Here is a 6,103-nt window from a genome sequence, read left to right as displayed (position 1 = left end):
ACATTGTAATTGACTCCTTGATGATGATTGTATTGTTCTGTCTCTTGCCAAAATAAATTCAGAGATCCATTGATCTGGTTTAAGACTAAATCCCTGGGTTAAAAAATTAAACTCAGAATGTGGGTTTTTTGTTTCTTTGTTTTTTTTCTTCACCCGCTGATTCACAAACTTTAGCATGCATTAAATTCACCCAGAAAGCTTGCTAACACACAAATTGCTAGATTGCACCCCTGGAGTTTCTGATCTAGTTGGTCAGATTTAGTCTGCAGGAATCTGCCTTTCTAACAAGTTCCCAAGTGATGCTGATGATGCTGATCTGCAGACCATGTTTGGCTGTTCTGCTGAGAACATAAACTCACCTAGTGTGCACAGATAAAGCTGGCTTTTATCCATCAGTCCAGCCATCCTTAGACTCAGAGGAGGAGAAAGAGGACGGGCTATTCCCTTTCTGAGAGGGAGTAGAGAATGACACCTGCCACCAGGCCAAGTGAAATGGAGGAACTGGGTTGGCCTTATCTGAGCAATTCTGCTCTAGCATGATGTGTACCACACGGGCTGAAGTATATATCTGGTTACTTACTCCCAGCCATCTGGAAAAGAGAGCCTTAGGAAACTCCTTTTAATGGTTTTTATGAAAAGTAAAGAGCTGGTTTCCTAAGCACAAGTAATCGAATAAATTTTCTAAATTATACTACTGTTAAATCAGTCATAATCTTGTGTTTCAAATATTTGCACATAAATTCAAATTTCTAGATTATAACTAAATTATAGCATCTTGCTTGTATCTTAGAGCCCATAAGTTCTAATTTAGGAGACTCCTAATCAAAGAGACAATTCTAGTTATCAAATGGCATTTGCATAATAGATCTAAACCCCAGAAGAGGATTATCCATGGGGCCTCTTCTGATACTAGAAGAAAAGAACATGAGGCCCAAACGCTGTAATGTATGTAAGTGTGCCTTATTACTCATATGCAGTCTGATCTGATACCAGATACTCAACTATTTTCTGGGTCTGAAGACATATTCATTTCTCACCATCCAGAGCCAGCGAATCATTTTATTAAGTCAATCCTGAGCCAAGCACTGTGAATAGAGAGAGTCCTGGAGGCCATTCCAATCCAGGCCCTCATCATTTCATGATGCCAGGATTCATGCAAAGTTCCCTTTATTGATCTTAATCGGTCAAGATTGCTCCTATTTTAAAATCTTTCCATGACTCCTAAACCTCATAATATGGCCTCCCCATATATTTCCAGCATCATGTCTCCCTACCCACTCAGGCCCTGCCCACGAATGCTCATCCCAACAACACAGCAACTCTCCCTTCTATTGCCCCAGATTAATATTTTTTTTGGTCATGTCAATAATCACCTTACTGCAAAATCTACAATGATCCCTCATTGCCTCTGGGGGCTAAACTTAAATTTCCTCTCTTTCTAATAAAGAGAAAGCTCACCGTTTGACCTGATTCATCTTATTTCAATTGTTCCCTAACCTCCCACCACCCCCCTACCACCACCACACACATACCCATACAGATGCAGGTCTGCTCTTCCTAGACTGAACCCAGAGTGATGGGTACTCCTGTAGGAGCAAATAACCTGCAGGGCATAGCTCAGTCTGAGCTTCTCTGGCCAAACAACACATGGGGATTTTCCTGCCTATCTGACCTCCTGGAGTAATTCCACCTAGAGAGTGGTCTGCAGAAGAGAGTAGCGTGTCATAACCTCTAACGGGCCCCACAGTAAGATAAGTTTAGAAATTAAGAGGAAGCCTTTGGAAACTTTCATCACAATGTGACCAAGAAAATGCATGCCTTTGAATCGAATAAGAAAAAGTGGGGACTTCAATTGTATATGCCTGGGTGAGTCAGGGTTCTCCAGAGAAACAGGGCTAATAGGACATGTACACACATATAGAAAGAGATTTACTATAAGGAATTGATTCAGGCAGTTATGGAGTTTGGCAAGTCCAAACCTGTACTGTAAGCCAGCGGAGCTAATGGTGCATTTCTAGTTCATAGCAGCCTGCTGGAGAATTCCCTCTAGTTCAGAGAGGCCAATCTTTGTTTCTGCCAGGCCTTCAACTGATTGCATGAGGCCCACCTACATCTTGGAGAGCAATCTGTTTTACTGAAAGTTCACCAGACTGAATGTTAATATCATACAAAAACACCCTCACACTATATAAAATTAAACATCACAATGCTTTTGGGGGTATTTTCCCTAGTAATTAATTTTTACTGGCTTCTATAAAAATATCTGTTGGAGATTGATTGGGAGGTAATCATCACTCATAAATGATTAAAGAAGTATAGTGCCATGTTTGCACCGTACAGTCAAAGCTGGACTGTGTTCTGCATTTGTTTGACCAGGAAGCTAAAAATGCTTTTTACATTTTTAAAAGGTTGTACAAAAAGAAGAGGAAGAAATAGGAGGAGAAGAAAGAAGAGGAGGAGGAGGAAGGGGAGAAGGAGAATCAGAGACTCTATGTGGCTCACAAACCTAAAGTAGGTCCTATGTGGCTTTTACCTTTACAGAAAGTTTGCTGACCCTGTTCCCACATGATCTCTCTATACCAACTTAAGTGCTTCATATTAATGTGAACCCTAATACTATTATTCCATTTTCTATCCTAAACAGACAAAGCAGTTTTTGTGTGAGTGGAGACCAGAAGACAACGTCACACAGAGCAGAGCCTATCCTACACGTGGGTCTTGATAAATGCTGATTTCATGGAACCGGCTCAGTTGTCTTTGGTGTTCCCAGAAGTAAATTTCTCAGAGACTGGTCTTCTCACATGTACCTCCCATTGTCTACTTTTTTCTGCTTAGGAAAAGACAAATTAGCTCTGCTTTAGAATCACCAAGAGCATTCTTTTGATCTCACCAACTAGTTAATTAAGGGAACCTAAATGTCTGTTTGTATTTAGTGATCAAGAATGCCCACAGATGGGAAGGTTTCTGTGTTGGGCTGGTAGTAAGTAGGCTCTAAGACAGTCCCCAAAGATCCCTTCTGTAGTCAACCCTTGTGCAATCCTCTCCTTGAATGTGGACTAAAACTAGTAACCCACCTTTTTTTTCAATTCCATTATAGTTAATATACAGTGTTACATTAGCTTCAGATATACAATATAGTGAATCAATACCTCTATACGTTGCCCAGTGTTCATCACAAGCACACTCCTTAATCCCCATCACCTATTTAACCCATCCCCCTATCCACCTCCCCTCTGGTAACCATCAGTTTGCTCTCTATAGTTAAGAATCTCTTTCTTCGTTTGTGTCTCTCTCCCTTTCTCTCCCTCTCTCTCTTTTTCCTTTGCTCAATTGTTTTGCTTCATGAGTGAAATCATATGGTATTTGCCTTTCTCCGACTGATTTATTTCACTTAATATCATACTCTCTAACTCCATCTGTGCTGTTGCAAATGGCAAGATTTCTTTCCTTTTTATGCCTGAGTAGTATTCCATTACTGGAATATTCCATTCCAGGAGTATTCCACTAAAATCTCACATTTTCTCTCCCCATTGATCAGTCAGGGGATATGGGCTGCTTCCATAATTTGGCTATTGTAAATAATGCTACAATAAAACAGGTGCATGGATCCCCTTGAAGTAGTGCTTCTGTAGTTTGGGAGTAAATGCCCAGTAGTGAGATTACTGGATGGTAGGGTAGTTCTATTTTTAACTCCTTGAGGCAGCTCTGAACTTTTTTCACATTTGTTTACACCAGTTTGCGTTCCTACCAACAGGGCACCAGGGTTCCTATTTCTCCACAACTTTGCCTCATTGTGCCAACATCAACAAGAAATGACGCAACACATTTCTTGTGTCATTGATTTTAGCCATTTTGACAGGACTTAGTAACTCACTTCTCATGAACAGAATATAGCAGGAGTCCTATGTGTCATTCCTGAGATCAGGTTATAAAATGTTTGCGCTCTGGCTTGGAGGCTCTCCCTTCTCTCTTGGACCACTTGCTCAGGAAAGCCAGCTACCTTTGTAAGGCAGCCTCATTGAAAGGTCCACATAAGTGAGCTGGGAAGCAGATCTTCTCAGGCCTCTCAATAGTCACAGAAGTAAGTTTGGTTGGAGATCCTCCCCCAGCTGAGCTTTGGAAGGACTGAGGCTCTGACCAAGCTTTTAACTATAGCCTTTCAGAGATGCTGAGCAGGAATCCCCCTCTAAGCCACTTCTGGACAGAAATTTTGAGATGGGGTGCCTCGGTGGCTCAGTCACTAGGCATCTGCCTTTAGCTTGGGTTGTGATCCCAGGGTCCTGGGATCGAGCCCTGCATCAGGCTTCCTGCTCAGTGGGAAGCCAGCTTCTCCCTCTCCCACTCCCCCTGCTTGTGTTCCTCCCTCTTTCTCTGTCAAGTGAGTAAATAAAATATTTTTTTTTAATTTTTGAGATAATAAATGTTTACTGTTTTAAGCCTTTTCAGTTTTTGAGAGTAATTAGTTATATAGTACTGGATAACTGATACAGGGCTATAATGTGTGTTTCAGACTAAAATATTGTATATTACCTGCTAGAACACATAAAAACTTAATTTTTGCAGGAACCCACTTAAAATCATAGTGGTAGTCTCTAGACTCCTTTTTGATAGACTGAAGAGTTCAAGGAGGTCACATTTAGTCTCATATCTGAATGTAATAACCACAAAGGAGGGCTGGGTTTTTTAAGGACAGCCTAGATATGCCTGGAATTTTTTCTTGGTAACTCTAAAATAATTGTGGGAGAAGAACTTTTCTAAGGCTAACCTGGGGTCAAGAGAAACAGCAACTGTTTAAATAATGGTTGTCCCGCTCCTTATGCTACTGTGTAAAATATAGCTCAGCAATGGAGCCCTCAACTCTGGGGAGGCGAGAGGGGAAAACTAATATCTCACTGGGGAATAATTTTTCTAAAACTCTACACTGGTGTCACACACACACACACACACACACACATTCTGTCTCATATAATTTCAGGCCCAAACAAACACATTCACACCCACAATTAAACAAGGAATCCACAAACAAAAAAGCTGTGCTCTCAGCTTCTAAGGACTGGGCCTGTCCCGGAAACCTCTATCCATGGGAGTCCTTGTCTGTGGACTATCAGTCTCCCAGGTTAGAAGCTACTCTCCATGGCAGGAGACTGAATTCTTGGTCATAGTCATTGAGGAAAGACTGAATCCAGTCCTGGGGCTCACCACGACTTTACACCCAGAAATGTCCCTACCAAATATCACAAATGTGTCAAAAGCAAATACTCTTGTTCTTGATGCTCTTCTCAGGGAGGGCCAGTTCTGCTGCAGCACTCTCTAGATGCCATCCCTCTGCGTCTTCACCGCCTCACTTGGGGGCCTGCTAGGTTGGTCCACCCCAGAAATGAATCCAGACAAAACTGTGCCAGGGCTGGAAGTAAGCTGCCAGAGCACAAGCTCTGAATCCCCCCAGAGCTGTGGTGAGAATTAATCGATATGATGTGTTCAGTGGCAACCACCAAAAACCAAACACCAAAAATGTACTAAGCCGACGCTGGTGATGTCCGCATTCCCTTCAGAGAGGTGACCTACCTCCTCCTCCTCTCCCAACTCCTTCTTTTCCGCCACACCCTCCTCTCCTCCTCTTCTTCCTCCCCTCACTGCTTCCTGAATTCTAGCTTCTTGCTCCTTATTTCCTATGCGCCAAAATAATGTGTTCTCACATCCTTTGGCCAAACTCAAGCGATAGAAAGACTGGAAAGACGATGTTTAGTACATTTTCCCCAAAGACACTGATGCAGTAATTGGGTATTAGTTGGACATTCTCTCCCAGGCATCAGGAGCCATGAAGGTGTCCTGCTGTTATCTGCATCCTCAGGAGTCAGACTGCCTCGACTTGAATTCCACCTCTTCTACTAATACTCTGAGACCTGAGGTAAAGAAATTAGCACCTCTGCCTTTATGCCCTCCTCATCTATAAAATAAAACCATCCTCCCAGCACTGTGGCAAGAATAAGAGAAAACCTGGGTGAGTTCCTTAGAGAAGCTCTAGACACTCAAATAGAAGCTTCGTGAAGGCAGAGAATGTCAGTGCCTCTGCCCTGGCACAAAGCCCAATACAAAGCAAAGC

This window comes from Neovison vison, chromosome 1, assembly GCF_020171115.1.
Source record: "Neovison vison isolate M4711 chromosome 1, ASM_NN_V1, whole genome shotgun sequence".
Taxonomy (NCBI): domain Eukaryota; kingdom Metazoa; phylum Chordata; class Mammalia; order Carnivora; family Mustelidae; genus Neogale; species Neogale vison.
The sequence above is the reverse complement of the archived record's forward strand: the minus strand, read 5'-3'. Positions refer to the sequence as shown.